Source organism: Leptidea sinapis, chromosome 9, assembly GCF_905404315.1.
Source record: "Leptidea sinapis chromosome 9, ilLepSina1.1, whole genome shotgun sequence".
NCBI lineage: Eukaryota > Metazoa > Arthropoda > Insecta > Lepidoptera > Pieridae > Leptidea > Leptidea sinapis.
In genome coordinates, this window is record NC_066273.1 from 11,103,575 (window position 1) to 11,130,076 (window position 26,502).

The 26,502-nt window shown below is 33.3% G+C and overlaps 1 protein-coding gene across 1 annotated transcript in view; it reads right to left on the bottom strand.

Annotated features, from left to right (window-relative positions):
- The window catches only part of LOC126966087 (homeobox protein prospero), a 113,767-nt gene extending 87,648 nt beyond the window's left edge, over positions 1-26,119 (bottom strand). Inside the window, exons 1-2 of the mRNA XM_050809962.1 lie at positions 25,764-26,119; positions 14,579-14,635 (exon numbers count right to left, since the gene is read on the bottom strand). The gene's annotated coding sequence lies outside the window, so the exon portion shown is untranslated. The remainder of the gene's footprint in view (positions 1-14,578; positions 14,636-25,763) is intronic.
- Positions 26,120-26,502: the final 383 nt, after the last annotated feature.

Here is a 26,502-nt window from a genome sequence, read left to right on the forward strand (position 1 = left end):
GCAGTATTTACATTAAATTTAAGTATATTTAAATCAAGAAGCGAGGGAAATCACTATAAAATAACACATAATTTAAAAACCAGGTAAAACTCTTGTAACCTAGGAAAAAACTGTGTGCACAAATGAAACCACTTTTTATCATTTTTATTTGAATTTCCTTTTTGATTCAAATGTTTATTATTTACAAAAATTCTAACCCTTTCCAGATAGTGTCATATTACGAAACTTTCGTTGTATTTATATAACAAACAGATACACATTGCGATCACAGGAGGCACTCTGTAGGCCAATGAACCGTGTATCTTATCTAAATAGGGCTGTCACCTATATACATAATATATCAAGCTAAATAACACAAAACTGAAAATTAAGAGACATTAATGTTATATTGTTTGTGTGTTTATATCATTTATCTTTTAATATTTATTAAATTAAATGCTAAGGATTTCTCTCTTAGTATCTCATTGTTGATAACAATTATAATTATTTGAGGTTATTTTTATATTATGCTACAATTAAGAATGATAACATCCTCCTCCTCAATGTGTCGTTTTCCTCATTCCTGATGGTATGATAATTTTCCAGACGATTGCTTTCCATTTTCCATTATTTCGCTTGCCTTGTTTTTTTTGTATTTGTAAAGAATTCCAACATACTTTATGTTAAGTCAAAACATATTTATGATACCTTAAATATTGTCGAATATGTAATATTACTCGTTACACTACATTAAAATTTTAATGTTGTACTTTGGACCTACATAATACATACATACGTGAATAAGAGATCAAAGAGTCGTCAGTAATTAAATAAATCCTCTGTGAAAATAAATAACTATTAACAGTACAATAAATACATTATTCTCTCGGAAAGCAAAAGCATTTTATCGGTTTTAGTTGTGTTGATTAAAATGGACAAATTAAATATAAGTCAGCAAAGTACTGTTTGATTCAGACTAACTGTATCTAAAAATACGCCTAAACTCTAAATTGAAATCGTCATAAAACAATAGTGTAGGTACAGCTTCGGAAATTTAGTTAAAATTGAAATGACATGGAAGGCCCGAAAAACCTCTCCGAAATGAGTAACATATTGAAACGACTAAATGTAGAAGTTAAGCGGAATGGAAAAAGTTTACGCCAAATGTTGGACAGCCCTGCGAGTATTTGTTTGCTTTTTGTGCGTTTTTCTGTTTTCGACAATCAAATCTTTTTCATAGCGGTATTTTAGGGTTGACCTATGATTGTGTTGTCAAATTTGTAAAACCAATATCGCGGTACATTGTTTTGTCCACAATTTCTTTTATTAAGGGACGAGACGAGCAGGACGTTCATCTAATGGTAATTGATACGCCCTGACCATTACAATGTAGTACTGCTCAGGATTCTTGAAAATCCCAAAAATTCTGATCGACACCACAATTGTGCTCGTCTCCTTGAGACATAAGATTTTAAATCTCGTTTGCCCAGTAAATTCACTAGCTACGGCGCCCTTCAGACCGAAACACAATAATGCTCACACACTACTGCTTCACGGCAGACATAAGCGCCGTTTCGGTACCCATAATCTAGCCGGCAACATGTGCAAAGGAGCCTCCCACTGGTAAACATATTCTTATAACGGCAGAAAGCCTATGTTTTTAAAAAATTCTATTGAGCAACGAACATAAACTTGTTATGCCTACTTAAGTCGTGTAATTAAGTCTTTTATTGGGCGATGCTTGCTTTTACAACAAGATCCCAGGAAATATACATAACAAATGTGTTACGAAACTTAAAAAAAATTATTAAAAAAGTTTATGTGATAAAGGTACATATATTTTTTATATTAGTGCTATACCTGTACTAACGTAAGGGTTTCTGATACACGCTACATAAATAAACTTGTCCCTAATTACCTACCTGTAAAAACAGTTTTCATATACCTAATTCAATATATGACAAAACTTTATTTTAACGGCCTAAACCAAATATTGAAATTTGTATATAAAAATGAACTGCAACGTAAGTTTGCCAAAGTGTTTTCAAGTTGGTTAGAATTAAAATCTTAATCCAAGTCAATGATTTAGTATTATTCTAAAAGTTATTTTATAATATCTACTCAACTATTTTATAAATAAAAAATAAATTAAATCTTAGATAATTTATACGTTTAGATAGAGTCTTTTGCTGTTGGACAACCGATAAAAACAGGCCAGGAATATTAATTTTGTGTGCGCGGTGACAAGCTACGTCTTACACTCGCGATTTGTATGACGCTTTGTGTTAGTGTGCGTGCATTGCTCAAAATAGAGGTTAACTCTAAATTCTATTTATTCGACGTTTTCACAGCTGAATTTAATGATGATGATGAGGTATAAATGATCTAAGAATAAAATGCAGAAAAGAATTAAGCATTCATCCATATTGCAAGAATTGAAATGAGAAAAGAGAAAAGTATGGTTAGTGACCCTGACTACTAAGCTAGAGGTCCCGGGTTCGAATCCCGGTAGGTGCAATCATTTATATGATGAATATGGATGTTTGGTTCCGAGTCATGGATGTTTATATGTATTTATGTATGTTTAAGTAAGTATATTGTATTAAATATATCGTCGCCTTGTACTCATAGTACAGGCTATGCCTAGTTTGTGTAAAAGTGTGTCAATATAATATTATAATATTATCTTAATATATATAAATTACATGACACATTGTTTGTCCACGATGAACTCCTAAACTAATGAACGGATTTAAAATGGGGATTACAACATGGAGTGCAGTTTAGTCCAACTTGAGAGAAAGGGTAGTTTTTATTTCGATTTAAGAACCATAATTATTTTTATTTTCAATATTTGTTTTGTATGGACATATTTTCTATGAGAGAATTTAGTGACGCACGGTTTGACAGTTCTGATGTGAAACAATATCACTAAAACAACAGGGAGAATATTTTACGAAATAATTCTTGATGTTATCAAATGTTATTGACGAATTTAAAAAAAAATAGTTATTCATTTATTATGTACAGAACAACCTCTGTCGAGTCAGCTAGTATATTATAAAGATAGATAAATATAATAATAGAAAGAAATAAAAGGTAAATAATTAAGTAAAACCCTGCGCAATGAAACTGTTAAGTCAACAATTGAGCTAAAACTCCTTCAATAATAAGGTCATTTTGGGGTTCAGATGGAATTAATTAAACCGCCAAAAATAACGAGCTGCGATAGGAACCACGAGAACCAAGCGAACAATGAGAATTAACATCGCATTTTTCGTTTTCTTGCGCCAAACAACAAAAATTGTAATTGTGAAAATGTTTAAATTGCCTCCGTGATCTTGCCGGGCACGCGTCGCTATAAACACCATTAAACCCTAACAAAAGGAGTAAAAGGCAAGTCGGGTGCACAATTAAAACAAGAAATAATAAGGAGTTATAATAATAAGCATTATGGTGAGGTGACAGGGGTAGGGCACTAGGGGAACCCCTGAACACCTGGCAAGCCACGCGGCGCGTTCTGTGGCGCCCTCGAGACAGCTTCTGCCGTTTATTATTCTTTCTAAGGACTAACGCCACGGGCAATCGCTTGTGGAATTTCTCTCTGGTATAAACAATTCCAATAATAATTAATTACATTTATTAGTATCATTTTTGTATTGAGGATTGCAGGTTTCAACCCTGTCAATACTTAGATCATTTATACATCTAGATAGACTATGACAGCTGTGAAACGTCGAAAAAAATTCTGTTTAGAATAATGACGTTCTATACATATAGACAATGCACCTTATACAAAATCAAAGCCGAAATATGTCACATGCCACAAATGACACCATAATAGTTCTGATTGTGTCCTTACATCTGTCCCATTCTGTTATTCTTTCTTTCTTTTTATTAAATTACTTCCGCTTTTTGCATATCAATCTTATATAATAAAATAACCTTACCGAAGATAAGTCACACTATCTTATTTAGTGTCGTTAATGTATTATTTAAGCACTTTTTATAGCACACTTAGGCTTGTTGACTGACACACAGTTGACACACGACGACTAAGGGAAAAGTGTGCTTACATTTGCTTTAAGCACACTTTTGCCGTTCCGTTATCAGACTGCTAATGATATGTCCATATGTATAGAACGTCATTGGTTTAGAACTAAACTCTATTTTGAGCAGTATAGAAAGTTATCCCTTTGGGAAACAGGCGTGAATTGATGATTTAATAAAATAGAAAGTGGAAGTAAGAAAATTTTAACATCAAGGTAATGAACATAAAAAGCATCAACAAAAGTTCATTTTTGTTAATAAATTTTTATTCAAAGATGAAATTCTTATTAGATTTTCTATAACATTACATTTTAATATTACTTGTAGATTATTTGTTATTACTATTGGACAGATATTTCACATTTTTACCTTGATGTTAAGCAGTTTTCTCTAGGTAGTAAGTACTAAGCAAAAAAAACTTAACCCATAATCTAGCCGCCATCCTGTGCAAAGGAGCCTCACACTGGTAAACATATTCTCATGACGGCAGCAGGCCTGTGTTTTTTAATAAAAAATCAAATGATATTGAGGAATAAACATAAACTTGTTATACTACTCGTTTAAGTCGAGTAAATAAGTCTTTAATTGGGCGATGCTGGGTTTTAAAACTTTTTCTATGCATGCACGAGTAAAAATCACACCTAAGTAATTTTTCTATGTTAATAATCATAAATAAATATTATGTTGCTATGCGCCATAACCCCAATCACCCCAAGTGCATTCCTACAATATAAATGAAAGAACGCGTGTCGAAGAGTAAGTCACACCAACTGGTATTGGCAGCTGGCGCATCTCCCCACAATACGAGAAATAATTGAATGCACTCTTAAATAATCATAATTGTATAACACATTAAATGGACTTGCGATGCTTATTAGCGGTATTATCTGACCATAAATTCAAATTCAAATATTTGTATTTAAAATACGATATGACATCACTTATTGTAAGTCAAAAACTACCACCCATTGGAAAAGTATGCCTGAGACCTGAGAAGAACGGACGCAACAAACTCAGCGGGCTTATATTTTTTCCTTAATTTAGTAACAATATATGCAGTATAGAGGGCGTTTGCTCCTTTCCCAGTCTGCGGTTTCAGTAATAAAATCATTTATGTTATAATAACCTTTACCACACAAACGTTTTTTAACAACTTTTTTGAATTTCCTATATTTGTCTGGGATCTTGTTGTAAAAGCATATACATCGCCTCACAAAAGACTTATTAACTCGACTTAGCCGAGTAGAAGACATTATAAGTTAATGTCTGTTCCTGGTGTTAACATTATGGTTATGATAGTTTCTAGCAAATTCACTAATATGTGCCTATGTTAATTCCAGATGTTAATTTCTTTAAATTTTGCTCTCAATGATTCTTTATTGTGTTCCAATTTGAATTTCGCCCTAGCTAGTTAAATAACTGCGCTAATGACCCTTTTTATGAACATAAGGGACGAGACGAGCAGGACGTTCAGCTGGTGGTAATTGATACGCCCTGCCCATTACAATGTAATGCCGCTCAAGATTCTTGAAAAACCCGAAAAATTCTGAGCGGCCCTACAACTGCGCTCGTCACCTTGAGACATAAGATGTTAAGTCTCATTTGCCCAGTAATTTCACTAGCTACGGCGCCCTTCAGACCGAAACACAGTAATGCTTACACGGCAGAAATAGGCGGCGTTATGGTACCCGTAATTTAGCCGGTATCCTGTGCAAAGGAGGCTCCCACTGGTCACACTTAATATCTTATATCGCAAACTGACGAGCACAATTGCGCAGTTTGGGTTCAATCAAGCATCCTGTACGGCACGTGATCGTCTCGGCACTTCTTGTCATAAAAACCACCACAAACCTTAGATCATTTATACATCTAGATAGACTGTGACAGCTGAACGTCGAAAAAAATTGTGGTTGACAGTAAGCCTCTATTTGAGCAATGCACGTTCTAACACGAACTGACATACAAATCGCGTGTATAAGACGTAGCGTGTCACGCACATTAAAGTAATATACCCGGCCTGTTTTCATCGGTTGTCTAACAGCAAGAGGCTCTATCTAGACGTATAAATTATCTAAGCCAAGCAGAATACAGACTTCAAACTTATATACTTTAGAAGACGGTACTTAACTGAAGGGTAAAATTTTAAGTTAGTTAAAAAAACACTTTGATTAAGTATAAAAAAGATACTTAGCTAACCTACGTAGGTAGGTAGGTATAACTTAGATCTGTACTTCAGCATTAAGCTAAAATTATTTAAATTATCTTAGATAATTCGATATCTAGATAGAGTCTCTTGCTGTTAGACAACCGATAAAAACAGGCCAGGAATATTAGTTTAGTGTGCGTGACAACCTACGTCTTACACTCGCGATTTGTATGACACTTTCTGTTAGTGTGCGTGAATTCCACGCACTTTCGCATGACACGCCACAAGATAGGATATCATCCCCACCATCTGGACGTGTGGCGGTCCTCCACAGTGCTGTTTTCAAGGAGCTTTCTTCCACGTACTACAAAGCTGTGGAATGAGCTTCATTGTGCGATATTTCCGGGACGATACGACATAGGTACCTTCAAAAAAAGCGCGTACACCTTCCTTAACCGGCCGGCAACGCTCCTGTGATTTCTCTGGTGTTGCAAGATATTGTGGGTGGAGTCACTTCACTTCACACATCACATCACTTAACACCGGGTATGTTCGTTTGTCCTCCTTTTCCATAAAAAAAAAGAATTGCTCAAAATAGAAGTTAGTTCTAGAGTTTATTTTTTTCGACGTTAAAACCGCTGTCATATATATACGAGTAGAGGTATAAATGATCTAAGTAAAGTATATTTACCGACGAGTAATACACAGGTGTTTTGTTTTCTTCAAGAAAACAAAACTAACTGATGCCTTAAGTCAAGCATTAAAAGTAAAGTGGCAATGGGCCGGACACATTTCCAGACAAACAGACGCTAGATGGACCATTCAGGAAGGGACCTGCAGGAAAGAGAAATGTGGGCAGACCACATAAAAGGTGCACCGATGAGATTAGTAGATTGGCGGAACTAACTGGCTCGAAAAAGGAAAAAATAGAAAGGAATGGGGAGGCCTTTACCCAACTAGGATCCATTTGAAAATTATGAAGAAATCTAACATAGTGCATGCATTATAACTTACTAACATAAAAGTTAATAATAAAATAATCATGTTTGTCGACTAACCGTACTAACATACTAACACTGAAATGTAGAAAATCAAATGGAAAATCATTAATAAAGGCTTTATTATTATTATAATACACAGGTGAGTGGTGTGGCGACACCGGAATGTATAATCGTATAATGGTATCGGAAACGGATGCCGTGGCCAATACCGTGTCGACACGGGCTGACTCCCGACAATGAGGCGTGGGCCCACTACCTAGCACCCGGAGGATGTATGTTGTTAATTAAGTACTTTACAACAAACACAACTTATGACCGCGACTTTTGTCATTTTTTTTCCAAATACCCGCATATTTGGAAACTATTCAAAATTTCGACATTTTTTTTATGAAAATTAGGGACGAGACGATCAAGACGTTCAGCTTATGGTAATTGATATGCCTTGCGCATTACAAGTGCCGCTCAGGATTCTAAACGAAAAACCCAAAAATTCATAGCGGCACTACAATTCCGCTCTTCACCTTGAGACATAAGATGTTAAGTCTCATTTGCCCAGTAGGTAATTTATATGCTACGGCACCCTCAAGACTAAAACACAGTAATGTTTTCACATGACTGCTTCACGGCAGAAATAGGCGCCGTTGTGGTACCCATAATCAAGCGGACATCCTGTGCAAAGGAGCCTCCCACTTCTCCGTGTCATGTAATTCTGTAGCTGGACTGTACTGGTAAATCAACCTTATGTTTTTTATGATATTATTTAATTACAACTTTAAAATGTGTGTTAATAAAACTTAATAAATAAAGTTCTATAATAACTTTTAGAACTGCATGTAGGTAACCATGATGCAAATATATAAAATAAATTGAAAAATGAGAGCAACACATTACCCGACAATGCATAAACTATAAATATTTCTAACGTATTCTTTCCAATAAGAATTATTGAATTTGAATTGATATTGAATTATTGAATTTGATTAACAGTCAACTTATAGGTAATATAATTCGAGTTTTATAAGACGAATTAGCTTTTAAGGTGAATTCCGCATGCGAATATATGAGCGAAATAGTTATAATAATAATAATATTGACACACTTTTACACAAATTATCTTGCCCCAAATTAAGCATATAGCCTGTGTCATGGATTACAAGACAACGATATATTTAATACAATATACTTACTTAAACATACATATATACATTCTGAACATACAATAATACATATATACATCTATGACTCGGAAACAAACATCAATATTCATCATATAAATGCTCGCACCTACCGGGATTCGAACCCGGGACCTCTAGCATAGTAGGTAGGATCGCTAACCACTCGGCTATACAGTTATATAAAATTAATATAAATTATAAAACAACCCTATATGATCAGACGAAATTAAAGAAATGAACAAAATCGAACTGAACGACCTGTTCCTCTCGTCGCTTATGGTCATAAAAAAATATTAACCAATCTCAATTAATTACTTTAATATATCAGAAATTATGGCTATTGCATTCATTTAAACTATAGAAGCATTTATCTAAATAAAAAGGATATTAATTTATCAATGCTTAACTATTCTTCGTTTTTCTGTTTATTTATTTACTGGTAGCCGTAAATACGGAATAAGCATCAGGTATTCATTTAATAATCAAATCAAATCAAAATCAGTTTATTCACGTAGGTCACGGAAATGACACTTATGAATGTCAAAAAAAAGGTTTTTTCTTATTGAATCTACCGCTACTTCGTAAAGGGTTGAAGCTAATGAGAAGAAGTAGCAAGAAACTCATTGCCACTCTTTTATATCAAGATTTACATTTACATCGATTTACAAATCATTTCAATTACAATATAATATGTAAAAATCTTATTGCTTATCCAATTGGAATCGACAACACTAGATTTTGTTCAACTAAATTATAAGTAAAAGCCAAAGCTGTTATTCGGTTACCTATTTATGACATTAAAAAACGGAATGGAATAAATAATTAAATCTTTCCTTAATTCCTTAGAGTTTGTTTGTACCGCACTACACATATTAATACAAGCTACAAAATAAACCGTAAACGTATTGATTGGAGGTGATCATCTTTTTTATGGAAAAGGTGGACAAACAAACGAGCGTACGGGTCACCTGGTGTTAAGTGATCACCGCCGCCCACGTTCTCTTGCAACACCAGAGGAATCGCATGAGCGTTGCCGACCTTAAAGGAAGGTGTACGCGCTTTCTTTGAAGTTGCCCATGTCGTCTCGCCCGGAAACACCGCACAAGGAAGTTCATTCCACAGCTTTGTGGTGCGTGAAAGAAAGCTCCTTAAAAACGCTCTGTGTAGGAACGCCACGTCTTTGGAACACTCCCCATGATCGATTCGGCTGAAGACACGCAATTCATCTACCCTGAAATTGACTCGTGTCAAAGTCTGACATATAAAAACACATGTTAATATTATTTTCACGTACTGTTACGGATTTATCAAGAGTTTTAATTGCGTAAGTTGAAAATTATAATAAATCTTGCTATAAAATTTTGTCGCTGCTTAAACTAATTTATTAGTCCTGCACGAAAAGTTTTAACAATGCTTTTGCGTGAATAAGCAGTTGTGTGAAGAAAGGAATCCCGCAGGGGGCAAGTAGATCAAAGTAGAAATAACTCTAGACAACAACGTAAATTGAATACACACAGATATGTGTGACAATACGGTCGATAATTCGGTTTTCTGACGTGCATTCATAATTTCTTGCAAATCAACTTTAGAATTATTATAGCATTTAGATTTATTTGATACTTTTAAAGATTATTTTTTGATATTATTCAGAAGATACTTACAAACATTATATTATAAATATTGTTTTTTCTAAGATTTAATTTACATAAAAATATTATTAATATTAAAATAAATATTTATGTACATAACTGTTGTATGTTTTGACATAAATTATTTAGGAAAATTTAAGGTGCTATATTTTATTCCGACTTCATTTATTTTCTTATTAGCATGGGTGATTTTATATGACATGGTGGATGGAAACGGAAAACCGGACCGGAGGACCACCCATTTTGAAATTTTTTTCACAATTATGTATAAATATAAATACTTAAACTTAATTTATTTAAGTTTGAAATTTCATATTGAGCCTATGCCTATCCTATATTTTCAGTATTGGGTATATTTAATATGAGACTGGGGCATGAGCCCCCTTCTTTATATTATGTAAAGAGCCTGTCTTTCTAGTTTTTAAGAACAGTAACTGTAAGCTGCTTTTAGAAATCTCTACTAGTGTGAATATCATTTTCTCCAAACCTCTCCACTATTCTATACTATGATAAATGTACATTCTTTTTATTCATATAGATTGTTCATATTCTAGTAGAAAATTACATGGCTCTCATGGTTTGGTGAATTTGTGAAGTAAAACTTCTTTACGCAACCTTGACTTGGAGAGAACGTTACGAAAAGTGTGATCGGGTGTGATAAGTTAGTGAAGATAGGAAGAGAAAGAGTTACGTTTCGAATTTTAATGAATAATATCTATCAATATAACATTATATCACTATTTGTAAAATATATCAATAATAATAAATATAATTGAACTATTATATGTTATTTATATTAAGTAAAATCGTTTTAATGATATGTCATAAATAACAAAGAAGTCTTACTTCAATCGCGCGCAAATTTACACGCACAATAATTGCCTTTAGTTCATTCTTTAAATTAAAATAATATTAAAATGAATATGAATAGTTTTTGAAGCGCAAGTTTCTAAACAGCTCCTGGTCATCTTAAGGGTTACTAACAGGAGTGACGCTGCTTTACCGCCCACATTAGAAGCCCGTATGTTCTCATATTAAGTATAAGCACACGCTTACACGGTAACTTGGGTGCCAACACTTCACGCGTCGTCACTTACGAGCACAAGTTTTCACATTAGACGACACTGGGACGTTGAAAAAGCGATTAATTTGAAGAAAGTTTCATTACAACTTTCTTTGGAAAACCAAAAGCAATCATGCTTCATTAATTGAGCGTGACTTATAATTTTAAGAGGTAGACTAGCAACCTTAGTGGTCACCTCATTATAAGTCATCACTACCGAACATTTTCCCTTGAATTATCAAAGTAATGATCTTTACTAATAATTATAAATGGGTGAGTACATGAGTACTGGGTGAGGGTTAGGGTGAGAGTGCGTGCTGGGTTTCCACGGAAGACCAGCGTTGTGGATTCTTTCGAAACCACACAACTATGCTGAGTTGGAGCCCATTGGCGTCATTAGATCATAATAAGATAAGTATAACTTTAAGAACAATTATCAGAATGTATAATGACGTCAATAAACATTTTTCTTTCTTTCTTTACTGCGTGAGTTTCTAAGATTGTATTTATCTCTAGATCTACTGAACAAATTTTAAAAATACTGTTACCAATAGAAAGCCACATTATTAACTATTGTGATCCCACTAATATTATAAATGTGAATGTAAGTTTAATTGTTACGCTTTAACGCCGGAGCTACTGAACTGATTTTGATGAAATTTGATACAGCGATAGACTAGAGCTTGGGAAGGGACATAGCCATTTTATCCCCGGAAAATCCATGGTTCTCACTGGATTTTTGAAAAACTGAAGCTCACGGCGACGAGCTATAACTGTACCAGTAGTAGGTAGGTTTAGTTTACCATAGCAATCTTCCTCGAAATAAGATTCATATAAAATGTTGGGAACGGGAGCGAAAACGGGAACCGGAACTGGAATGGGACATGAGATAATCTTCAATTCCAAACTTGCGTATTATTTTTAAAAATCGTTTATCTACGCGGACGATATCTAGTAGGCTCGAAAAACGAAATTTTGAACGGAAATATTTCTTACGAACGATAAGAGATATAATATGATGATTGTTTTGTATATATGCATTTGAACACCAATTAATAGGGTAACACTGGTAAAAGCAGATGAAGCCGCGGGTAATAGCTAGTATTCAATATTTAATTAATAACGTTTCCGGCTTTTGAGAATATTTTTGCTTGGTTCGATATTTATTCATCATATCGCTGATTTGGCAAGATTTTCTTTCACCATCGTCCATTTTAGCTGGCCTTTGGAAATCAAGTTAATTTACTATGAATCAGATGCATGCCATACAGAGCTTAAATATTGCGATATACAAATTTAAGAATTCCTGAATATAGTAACAAAATCGTAATATTTTCATAATTATTATTATTAACTACCACACTTCACGGTTGTAATAGGTACCAAGTATAGTAACTTAGTTAAAAATAACTATCATAACTAGTAGGTAGGTTTGGTCTTAGTTTAAACTAAGACCATGCTAAAATTATGCTTAAGCTCAACATAATTCTAGCTGTCAAATGACTATAAAAACAAAATCAAAGATTATGCTAGGCTTACACGGAGCTAAGGATAATATTGACACACTTTTTACACAAATTATCTTGCCCCAAGTTTAGCATATATAGCCTGTGTTATGGGTTACAAGACAATGATATATTTAATACAATATACTTACTTAAACATACATAAATTCATATAAACATACATAAATACATTTAAACAGCCATGACTCGGAAACAAACATCCATATTCATCATATAAATGCTTGCACCTACCGGGATTCGAACCCGGGACCTCTAGCTTAGTGGGTAGGATCGCTAACCACTCGGCTATACAGTCTATAGATCTCAGCCTAAGTATTTTTTATAAGTATAAGGATAGTGCTATAAGAATATATAATTACTATTTCACCCGCTAAACCGTTTAAACAAAAATGATATTTATAGCACAACAGAGAATCCAAGCATCTAACGTGTAATTACAAATGTATCTTAAGTCTTTAATCGCAGCGTCGCATCAACCTTTCAGTCTCTCAGTTTTAATGGAGATGCCCGAGTCTTTTGCCATTTGTGAGCCTTTTAAAAATTTTCCTTTGCCTGCTCACACTTTAAAAACTAAATGTGCGCGCCTTTTTGTCTTATTGTTTCACTTACACAATTTTGTTTCTTTAATTATGGCCTCTGCGCTTAGCCTTTTGCCATTGTTATTTCTTGGAATGAAATGCTTTGTTTGAGCAGCTTTATTTAGTGTTTTCTTACAACTAGCTAACTCAAATGGGATCTACTGCGTTCATTTAAGTAAGAAACATTTAAAATTGATAAAAATGAGACAAACAAACAATCTCCCATATATATTTCTCCCAATGACGTTCTATTCATATGCCTAGACATGTCACGTCGTTTAAAAAAAAACAAAGCCGAAATATTCGACTGATATAAGACGTTTATGTGATATAAAAGGTTTAAAATATTCTTGGTCAATAAGCAGCAATGTAAAGCATTTTCAGTTCAGATTTGATTCTGACAGTGACAGTTGACAAGTGTGTCATCATTAGTAGTGACTAAAGAGATAAGTGTGCTTACATTGTCTCTAAGCACACTTATGCCGTTCCGCTATCAAACTGCGAATGATATTATGTTCTTATTATAGAACGTCATTGATTTCTTCACTTCTTTTCATGAACCAATTGGATAGTGGCAAATGAAGTCAATAGCTTTGTATTTTCATCATCAAAATATAAAATATCTATAACCATCTTGTTTCAGAGTTCTAAGTTTTACCACATAGGTATCGTGGTATCGTAAAAAAGAGAGTTTAAAATAATTTACGCATTGGGAATGGAACTCGATCTGAGTGAGTATTTATTCAAGTGATAGATCATAGAATAACAAAATATGTATTTGCTATTCAACGTAAGTATTTAAATAAAGAACACAAAGACAACATAGATATCATAAGCAAAAGTCATTCAAAGATATCAAACAATATCCTAGCATACTTGAATACTTTTTTGTATCAAGAAGAAAATAGACAAGCCCTAACATAGAGCACACAAGACCGGCACTAAACAATAACCCACTAACGAAATTAAAAAGTATGCAACCTCATTCCGTGCTCCATTACTTAAACTGCATCTTTTAAAACGCTCCGGCTGAATGTGCGGTCCTTGAATCGGTTTAGAAAAATAAAAAAGAAACACGCATGGCGTTTCATTGTACGCAGACACGAAGGTGGATCTCATTAAGGGAACGTTCGAATTAAGAACTCGCGCGATGAGGCGGGAATCTAAGCTATCGTTGGCGCGCCTGACACCTTTATACTCTGTGATATTCTATGTTTCTCTATTCTTTTTTTAAATATATCTTTTTCTGTTTTGTTGTTTCGGTCTGTGTATAGCGGCGTTTGTAAAGAGTTTTTATTTGAAATAATTTTTGAAGTTTTAATGATGTTTTTCATCAATATTATTCACAGTTCGAGGAAGTGTATACAATATGCAATGGATTTAAATTTATATTCGATATATATATGCTTACCTTGGTAATGGAGTGAGCTGCAGATTTTCCGGCCAAATGCCGACTGTTGGTTTTCTGCTGAAAAGAAAAAAACATTATTAGACATTAACAGATAGGTAACTTAGGTATGAAATAGTTTCAAGTTTGATTTAAGTATATGTATAGGTGCCTACTTAAAATATGTTGCGGGTAATGCTAGAAAGTTTAGTAAACTTAGATTTACCCGGGTATTACTAGTAGGTATTACCCACGCACCTTGGATAAACTCCGAAAATTTAAGCAACATTAATTTGTATTAGGCGTTACCCATGTAGGTATATCAAGGTGTACCCAACACTGTTTGGGTAATGTTAGGTGTTGCATCAGGTTGGTAGTTAGGATACCTAACAAGTTATAAATTTGTTAGTTACCTAAATATAGGTACTATAGATAGGTTATCAGTGGCATAGTGTGCCTTGGCGAGGCCCTTATGAAGCGTAAAGATTTCTCACAAAATTGCATAAAATGTAAAGAAAAATTCATCATAATTATCTATCTGTCACATTTCCAAAATTTTCACACATTATTCAATTTAAATATACACTCTCTTTGCCTTTTTTTCGGCAAGCAGCAAATCTTTTATTAATTTTTTCTTAGACACGTCGGGGGCCCCGTCGTCCGGGGGCCCCGTATTATTGATACGGCAAATAGGCACCTATACACCTAAGAAAAGCGGATTAAAATTATTATATGGCCTACCTAAGTGAATATGTAGATCGTAAATCATATAGCATTGATAGTTCCTACTTAATAATGAAACATAAATTATCACGTAATTTCACAAGAATATTTCCGATGAAAGAATACAGAAACACGCCTACGTCTTAGACCCCGCCCACCGGAACCTCAGGGCTGCCACGCTCTCGTCTTGTGACCTACATTCCTATTGGCTGATATTTATAACTTTTCTTGACTATCGCTCGAGCTTATCACTAATCTTTTTCAGACGAATTTAATGCAATTTCTAATAGAATGTAGCAGCCTAGCGAAACTCTCTAACGGTTGTTCTCAATATACTATCTACAGATAGAGATAAATAACTACCTTCTACTGTCAGTAATTAGCTGTCAATAATCTGAAGCTGTCCCAATATACCCGATAAATCATTCTTATAACCTTATATTGGGACGCGTGAATTGCAATTTCCATACAAACTTCTATCGCTGGTAAGCTATACGTCCGCGACGTCCCATTGACAGACAGCGTGTACGGATAAGGTGAATTACCGTCGATAAGTTTATTGGGACAGAAAAGTAAGACAGATAACATACCTATATATTATATTATGTAATCTTGTAAAAAACGGAGTTAGCTAAAATACACTACGTTTTAATCAAATGTTCGCTTTCAAACTTAGCCGGATTATACATCGTCGCCAATCGCTATACCTACTGTAATTACTACTATTTCAAACTTATGTCAAATGACTGCATGTTTCATACTCATGATTTGTAAAACAATGAAAATGTAAATCTTGACTTAAAAAAGTGGAAATGAGTTTCTTGCTACTTCTTCTCATTAGCTCAACCCTTTACGAAGTAGCGGTAGATAAGAAACAATATATTTTTTTTTTTGACATTCATATTTCATGTCGTTTCCGTGACCTACATGAATAAAGTGTTTTTGAATTTGAATTTGAATACTACCTAAACTAATTTCAATTTTTACTTAGTCCCGTCTCTTATTAGGTATTTATATCCTCTTTGGAAGGTAGGGATAGTCCTAACAAAACGCATATTTGGTTAAGAAGAATAATAAATTTTTTCCATAAATATATAATAGATAATAGGTATATAAAACTTTCTCATGTCACACACGTGCGACTGGCAAAGACATGACAGTTCAACGCGAGTGCATTTGTTGTGGAAAGAGAAATAAAGGATTATTGTTGTTTTATTTTTGAAGTAATAACTACTTACTTATGGGAGGGTAAACCGTATTACGCGATATTTCCTTCCGAAAACCATAATCCACCTTCCTGAAACAATAATTTTTAACCGAATTTTTTTAATGGCTTTAAAATGATTTTTGATTTCTTTGCCCATTAGAACAGGCAAAGGTTTCACACCCATACAGCCATATTATTTAATAATCAATAATTATTAACTGTCAGAGCCGTCTGCAGGATTTTTAGATTATTTAAGTAGGTACAATGTAAAAATTTCACTGTTTATTAGGTAGGTATAGCTACCATAAGCCAATTGTTACTTTTATAGGATAAATAATGATACTAATAATGTATATGTAATATTCAAGACTTGTAACAAAGAAAAAAATATATAGTTTTTATTCAAGTACAGATTTTATTTATAAATAACCTTTCCTTACATATATGTTCATAAAATTTAAGCAATTACCTAAGCTTTTCTCAAGCGTTTAACTTAGATTACCTTATTTAAGGCGAAGGGTAAGCATTAAACACGCAAACAAGGTGTGTTTTTAGACAAATTTTGATGGTTAAAATATAGCATTTGGAGCTATGAACACTACTTAATCCTGTTATAAATACCCATAAGTCTTATTTGTAGGTTGCTAATGCTTGCTGTTGGTTATAGTTAACACTCGAGAGCCTTTTTTAACTACCACATTTCTTTGCAGTTAAACAAGTTTTTTCACATGGCATGACGCATTTGTTGAGTACTACTCTCAGAAAAGTTATTCTTATAGCTTGTACTTTTTTTGTGTAGGTAAATTTATTCAGATTAGTCATGAATAACGAGGATTAGTAGGCATATAAACAAAAAGTTAAAATGTTACGTTTTACACGCAAGAATTTCGAAAATATTGGCTTTTCCGTGTATTTATATCGCTCAAGGTCGTTGGCATTTAGTGTCACCTTAAGTTATCATTACTGTCGGGCGTCCCGAGACTGAAACGATTTCTGTGAAGGTTTGTAGGTACATAAGCCTTTTGTATTAGCCAGTAGTTGCCTATCAATCTAATTGTTTATTAATTTTGCACGATTGAGTAGTGATTGTTACCTTTGTCTACTTATTAAAACATATCAAGTCTTGACTTATTCCTAATATTAGTGTGTCGGGCATAATGGATATTTAATATATACTATTTGTGATACTCATAATTAGATATTATATAAATCGTTAAGTTAACAGGCCGTTGAGTTTCTTGTATGTTCTTCTCACGAGCTCTACTTTTTCCGAACATAATATGGTAGGAAGATAGTAATTTAAAAGAAATATTTATAGTGACAATTTAAAAGCGCTTAAAACCTTATTGAATAAAGTGAATTTGACTTTAAAAATTTTTTTTTATTTAAATGATTATTTACCAAAGATGGTTAAACATTCCCTACTAGGTACCTACCTACAACCTAAAAGTAGGTTAGGTAGGTATGTACTTACAAAATTGTGGTTTTATTTACACTGTCAAGAATCAAGAAGAATTATTAATGATTGGTACCTAGATAACTTATAGGTACCTTCTGATAGTAGGATGTAAGGTGTTTCTGGCTTCGGCCGAAAAAAATTAACAGGTAGCACCGAATTCCACCTTCGCACGACACGCCCCAAGTTAGGATATCATCCCCACCATCTGGATGTGTGACGGTCCTCCACAGTGCGGTTTTCAAGGAGCTTTCTTCCACGTACTACTACAAAGCTGTGGAATGAACTTCATTGTGCGGTGTTTCCAGGACGATACGACATGGGTAGTACCTTCAAAAAAAACGCGTACACCTTCCTTAAAGGCTGCTTAAAGGAGAATGTGGGCGGCGGTGATCACTTAACAACAGGTGACCCGTTCGCACGTTTGTCCGCTTTTCCCTAAAAAAAAAGGTAGGTAACGTATCTACCAGTTCCTTTCTCTTTGACTTCAGTAAAAAGAATAACGACCAATAGAAAATATTATTTTAATACACGCAATTCTACAAATCACAGTCAAGTTATTATAACACAATATAATTTATTCTAAGCACAACCAATCGACGACAAGGAACGGCATCGTCTTGTCACGCCCTCTTTCTTAGAAGTTTAGATTAGTCCTCCTACACATATCTTAGCCACGCCCAATGTCTTAAAGCGTCCACTCAAAGGGCCGCTGCTTGACAAAACTTAACAGTAACTTAACGTATTACCTCCTACCCACTTAGTTTCTCATATTTAATATAATAGTACATTTAATCATATATCAATAGTTAATTAATTAAAGATTATTTTGTTCATAATGTACAGAGCGACATCTATCGTGACACTTGTGTATCAAAAACTTAATATACCTAAATATTAAATTTAATATTTAAAATATTGTCAAACTAAGCTTTATCTCATGCTTATTAAAGAGTGTTACGGATATCTCTCTCTAAAAAATAGGTGTACCTACCTACAATCTATAAAATATCTTATAAACCCTGTTAGAAGTAGGAAAATCATTAAAATGAATGTGCAAATGGGATAGTTATAAGGAAATATAATATTATTAATTTGGCTATTAAAATAGCAGAAAGGAAATTCGGTACCTGCCTTTATTACTTAAGGTAGGTATTCGCTAGTCGGTACATAAACTTAAACACTTGAAATTGACAAGTCTCTATTGAAAATAATTAAAAATTATCTATCTTTCTATTCAATAACTCTTCTTATTAAGTCGCCAAATGAAGATTTTTCAACATCCTACAAAAAACTAAATACATATATTATAATAATTCTTTATAACAAAATAATAATGCTAGCAGCCAGCGCCGCCATCTATACAAAATGAGTGGAACTATGCGACCTGCGCCTGCGTCTATTTACACTACGCCATCTAGTAGTGAAGCTATGTAAACACAGCTTTGTTGCATGCTACTAACTAATCGATTGTTGAGGTGCATGTTAATTTTTATAGATGGCGCTTTAAAATGAATTCAATTGTTTGATACTAGAAAATAACATTTCTAGATGTGATAATAATGCTGAGATTAATATTTCGTACATGATTTTAATTTTACCATTCAAATAATAATATATTATTATCTCATGAATTTAGGGCTAAAAAGGCACGCAGTAATTTTTAAAAACTTCTATTAATTTGAACATAAATAAATAGTTTATCACTAACATCTTTATTATATCATTAAAATATTAATTGAACATCAATATCAGTTGCTTTTTTATCCAAGGCAAAGAATAAGAGTTATATAATAAATATCTAAATGCAGTAAATTTAAATAACGCCTGCTAAAATATATCAGCAAATACACTGCAAAGTGCAATGTGTCTTCTGAGGCGCAACCTTTCAGTTGTTTTAGTCACAAGGTTCTGTTTCTGCTTTATTCAATACCTAACCGCTTGTATAACATATTAACCACATACTTAAAAAAAATAAAGCTATTTTTAGAGAGAGTTCCAAAGGCTATATTTTATTATTTATATTTTATTAAAAGTTGGATTTTGATAATTAAACTGACAGGTGGCGTTGTTATTTAGATTATCTATATACTTATTTACTTACTTTTATGTATTTTATTTAAAAAAAAATATTCAATCAAATATAATACGAATCAGTGAATCTTTAATATTTAGCGTTAATCCATATAAGCTGATGAATATTTTTATAATATAGTACTCCTGTCTTATAGTGCTGGAAATACGGAAACTAAACTTTTTTATTGAAGAATTTGACGAACACTATTCAAAACTTCTACAAACGTGTTGTTCCTTTGACAAGGATGTAGGTTTGAATGAAAGTTCTAATTCATAGCTAGGTTTCTTTAAGGTTACATTTGGAGATCATGTTAGTACACTCAGCGCCAAAAGTAGTAGCACCTAGGTCCTAACATTTTAATAAAAAGTAATAATCAAGACTTTTATCTGGTTTTATGTTTTTCGTAATTGTGGTTAAAATTAACTTGTTTCTATTGAAACTTTGCTTGTAAATGACTCGAATAAGAAGTTAGGTGTAAAAAAACGTTGTTAACTCGTTGATTCAACAAGTAAGTATTGAATAACTAAAACCATTAAAGTGGTAGTTGATTTAAGAACAAAACCGAATAATAAGTTCTTAATGCACTTCCATAACCGATTCGATGTAATACGTCAATTTTTATGTTGACTGTACCTATGGTATTCGAGTTAGTTGTTTGCCGTAGAAGAATTATTGGTACTATCTTGAACTATAAGAGAAGATTACTTACGTATTAATAACATTAAAGGTACGCGTGACCGGTCGACGTTCTCATATCAAGTACCTAGGGTTAAAACAGGCATCTAATACATTAATAATGTAATGAATCGATAACTTTTCTTCTTCATCGATAATTATTAGAAATCTACACTACACTTATTGCTAGCCTTAAAGAGAATAAAAATTAAAAAAAAAATCATGGCGCTTAGTACTTACTACGTCTTATATTCGATTTATCACATAATTTAAAACACATATCTATTAGTTTTTTGCAGCTAATGCCTTAACACAGCAATGTTTTATTTACAAGCATAGCTTAAACACTAGTATATTCTCTCTCTCTCCAAAGCTTAATTTTACATGCGTTAACGATTTCATCAGGGTCCTTGCTAGGAATATCTACTTACCCCCTTATTCATAAGCAACTAACTTAAAGCATTGCTAATTCTCACTCTGTCTTTTTCTATTGACCTAAGTCAGAATGAGAAAAAACACTCCTTAGCGGCTGTTTTAAGTTAGCGGATCATTATGAAAAAGGGGGTTAAAATAATAAAAGTTGCAGACGAAAACTAAAAACCTATTTGTCAACTTTATAAATGGTAGGTACCAAGCCAATATTTAACTTCGTTGATAGTTTATTTATTGAAAACGGCACTAATCACTGTTTGTCAGAGTTTTGGCACTACTAGACTTTGACTAGTTTCGGACCTGTTATTAGTTTGACATCACAGGTACCTACATTACCGCGAAGTTACTACACTCACCCTGACGAAGGACCTCCGAATGGTCCGAAACTAGTCGGTACCAACTCCGACAAACCTTGAGTTTAGCCGTTTTTGACAAATAAGGTTTGTAATGTCTCACGAAAGTATTAATAACTAGCTGCCCCAACAGACGTTGTTCTGTTAATAATAAAAAAAAAACTTGCAGAATTTCGTCAAATATTTTCGGCGAAAGGAATATTCCTACCAAATTTCAAATCTCTACGACTTATGGTTCCAGAGATATAGATATCGTGATGAGTGACTATATACGTGGAAATCTCTTATATATATGTGTAGATAATATAGATTTAATCATTGATAGGTAAATATGCTAATGATATTTTCTTACCTGCACTTAGGCGAAACAATTTTCTATCAGAACATGCAGAATTAATATTGAGATAAACATAATAACTTAAACACTGAAAAGGCAATTAAAATAAAACAAAACAGAAACACATATTTATTATTGATAAAAAACAAATAAACAAAAAACAATATCTAAAAATATTTACAATAGAAATAAAAAAAGTGAGATGAACATAAAAACTTCACCCGACGGACAATCTAAAAAAGCCAAGTTCACCGTTACACTAAAAAACATATTTAAAAATTACATAAACTAAAACATGCCAAGCTTGATCTACTCATTTTTTTTTAATTTAATGATTACGTATAAGTTTCATAATAATTTAGCACTACGTAAATAACTTAGTAGGTATATAGTGACCTTAGTGTCGTTGTTGTATCTGTCAATTCTCCGTTTATTAGATCACAATAGTTCGACTAAAATGTATTGTATTACTTACTTCAAGTCCTTAACATTTATATAACTATTAAATTTGCTATATTATCAATTATTGCTCACTTAACTTCTCGTTCTTAGTTCAAATCGAATTGAAATAAAATATTCTTAATGTCCAAACGTGTAGGCTACCTATAAATATAACCGACGTAAATATTAAAAAATTTCGCAAAAACACTTCGATACGCCAACGATAGATTAAAAATTAATGGGATATAATATCATCGAGCGATCACCGATTTTAAGTAAAGCGAACTTTTATATTTGTGTATTAAATTTACAATCACAAGAGCACGAGGAACGTATAATGCGCCGCGCGGCACGGCATGCCGCCGCGACTCCAGACGGACGACTGAGACTATCTGCGGCCTGTCGCGCCACCACCCTGCTTTGCATCCAGTAGCCCCCCCACCCCCCTCATCCCCTAGCTTCCCGCTCTCCTCCCCCCTACACCCCCAACCTGACTTGCCGCGCCTCTCCCGCCGCGGGGCGACTTCGTTACGAGCCACTTGTAATCGGCGCGCGATTTTTCCGCCTTAGACAAATTAGGCGGTCCCGGGCCTCCACATTCAGCCTTGCGTTTGGGCGGTTTCTTGCGACTAAGACGTTTGCTTCGCTTTTCACGCCTTTGACTTCTTTTACTTAATCTAAGAATACTTAACAAAGAAACGCTTGACTTGTATTTTAATAAACTTCAAATGTCTCAAATTAAAATTAAGAATTCAGTTTCAACTATGATCTAATTTTAACACTGTTTAAAATATCATTATTACATTCTCAATTAATCGAATAATCTAAACATTTATGCCAACCATCATACATAAGCTCATAAACCGACGCGCATCGAAAAAAAGAAACTGATGCTTAAAAATAATCAACAATTCATTGAAATGGAGGCAGCTGTTTTATTTTTAAATGGCATTTAATCGTCACTTTCACTCTCAACGATACGGAGGCCGTGTTAATTGTAAATAAAATTCAATCATTCGCAAAAAATCAGCGTAATCGCCATCGCCGTATCAATGAGAGACGCGTATTTAAAACACATTTTGTGCATAATAATGGCGGTTGGCGTGAGTTTTATTTTTATTGAATATCAAGTGAAATATTTGGCCACTGAATATTTACGGTTCATATTAATGATTGTTTTGGGAAATGGAGCTTCTAAGGTAGTTTCAAATCTTCTGGTACACAATACAACAATTATAGGATGTATTACCGTGTTCGCGATCTTTTTTTCGTAAGTATTTTAAAAGTACAATCAACACCAAATTACTAGCTTTTCAAATCGGCCGATTATTGTTAATCGCACCTTTAGAGCTAATCACTTGTCAATGGACAATTAAACCTTAAACTTTGGAGTAAAAAAAATTTATACTGAAGTTCGCAAATTTCCTTTGTTTGCAATGATATGATACTAATTCGTCGGATTTAATCGAAGGATCAGTATTGATGTAAATGGATGGGAGTGATCCATACTATTAAGTGAGGCCAGTTCTTGTGAATTGTGACGTCAAAGCAGATTGTATTAACCAGGACCCTCTAATAATATCTGCCTATATTTTACAGAGTCACTCTCTCAATATCAGTAAGAAAGACAGAAAGGACCAAATTATATGTTAAAAAACATAGTATCAACCGTAAATTCAAATAATTCGAGTCATTTTTATTGAGTCCTGAACTTAACATCACTGCTAAATGCACATTAGTTAATTTAAGTTATTGAAATGAGAACCAAATTAATATCGGGTCCTATCGGTATCAAAATGAATATAATAGGTTTTTTTTGGTTTCCCACTAACTGTATAGACGAAAGTTTGGCTCAGATTGACTATTGTGGTCACAGTATTTTACCGATCACAAGCAATCTAGATATATCAGTAATGAACTAGGGTTTGATACTATTCATAAATCGGCTACCTAAATTCTGCTTTATAGAAGAAACAAAGTATCAATTTATTACAAAAATGAATAAAGTGGGTTTTTTTTTGGCTTTGCCACTGTCTGACCGAAAGCTTATAACTCTGACTGGCTTTTGTGGTCACCGTATTTTACCGATCACAAGCAATTTAAATAGATCAGTAATCAACTAGAGGGCGATATTTGGCATAAAACGACAAAATTTTGCTTTATAAAAGGAACAAAGAACGGTTTTTCACATATCACTGACAGGGTGATATTATTAACGAAGCGATAAAAAATGCTTAATTAAAAAAAATAGTCGTTCATTAAAACTAGTTGAATTAATTTTAAATTAGTTATAAAGACTATGATATTTTTTCTAAAATTAAACTCCAATTACCGTTATTATTTTAGCCTCTAAGAACCCGTAGAGTAAGTTGTAATTACTGACAGTTCCTCGCCATTCAAATGAATAAAAAAAAAAGAATTTACATAGAATATGATCCGCGAACAATTATTGTGCTTTTATATAACAAGAACCTGGAGTTATTGAGTCTGTTAAAATATTTCGGATCATTCGGGGAGAGTTTCGGTAAGATTTTATACAAATCAAACAAAACTTATACGAAAATCAAGTTGAAAAATTATTTTACTTCTCATTCTTAATTACCTACACATTCCATTAAGAAATATTTTGGAATAAACGGTTTGTCATACCTGCAGTACGAATTTCATAAGTGGATAAAAAGCAAAAATAATCCAGAAAAAAATTATTGTCATCTAGTAATTTACTAGTAAAATACATTTTTACAGCAGACACTTATGGGTATGTACGCGCTGTCTTTTTCTATTGTAGATAGATTGTACAATACAAAAAGCAATGCGTATCGATAAAAAAAATCAAACTTGAATAATTAAATATAACTGCTAAAAATGTGTAACAATTATTGTTTCTTTATCGGAGCTTCAACCTACGCGGAGGTCGCCGAACTGGCAGAGATTTTATTCAAGCATTGATTTTTTAGCACGGCGAAGCTAACGTAATAAGAAAAATATTATTAACAAATAATTATACCAGCTTGGAAGATATTTTAAGAAGTAAAATAAAATAATCTAGCAAAATTTTACAACTGAAAAAAAAGCACTAAGATTTAAGTTACAAAAAATTATAATATATTAAGGAAAAAAAAACATAAGCAGGTAAATTAAGAAAAACATCATTTAATATAAGTTTAAAAATTTTGAAACATCAGTTTTATTAAGAGTAAAACAATGCTATTTATAATTATAAAACAACGAAAAGTGGTTTAACTGCAAATATACGAATTTAAAACCATCCAGGAATAAAGCGATGATAAGAAAAATTATTTTAACGCCTTTCATTTTGCTGGAGCAAAAGTCCATATGTGACGCTTTTGCTCAATCTTTTCAACAGGAGTCGTATGAACAATTTAAATCATTTTTGGAGTAATTTACATTTACAAATATTAAAAAGGAAAAAAACACAAAATAATATAACAATCAAAGAAAAAGTAGCATCTACGAAAACATTCACTCAAAACAAACTCACAGTTACCTTTTTTTATAAACACAATTCTTCAACAATATACTATTATGAAACTTTGAGAAATTTTCAAAAAATCCGAAAGCACCACTTAAAATAAAAATAGTTTTCTTATTTGAAAAAATAAATATTTACAAAGTTCTTTAATTGCCAACACAGTCACAAAAATCACTTTAAAGTACCGAAAAGTCCTGTACACCGCCAAACTTGTGCCGATACAAAAATAAATATAAAATAAAAAGTGTAGACTTGATGGAGGAACTAATACCGCTTACACACTATGCGGCAAAATAAGCCGAATATTTACATTGAAGAAAAAAAAATGAGGTCATATAGAGGTTACGGGCAACGCAGCCGGTCGGCGAGGGCCGCGACGAGATGTGGCGTCCGAATCGTGGGTTGCCCCGCGCACCCCGTGTGCTTTCCCCGCACGCCCGCACCGCAACCGCCGAAAACCACGTGCGCGAGCCCGCGAACGAGACACCCTATTATAAAACTAGCGCGCGCGATAAAGATAGCCCTATTCTTTTTTCAATTTACTATATTTGCTGATTTTTATTATTTTTTCGCATTTCGATATTTTATTTTTTAGTTGATGCACTCTGCAACAGCTCACCTGTTGTGCTTGACCCGTTTCGATCTGTCGACCGAACACCTGATCGAAGGTTTCTGTTTTTTTTTTCAATACGGTATAGGTCCATTATCAATACAAGCGGACGTATAACGTGACTTATGAATGCATGGATCAAGG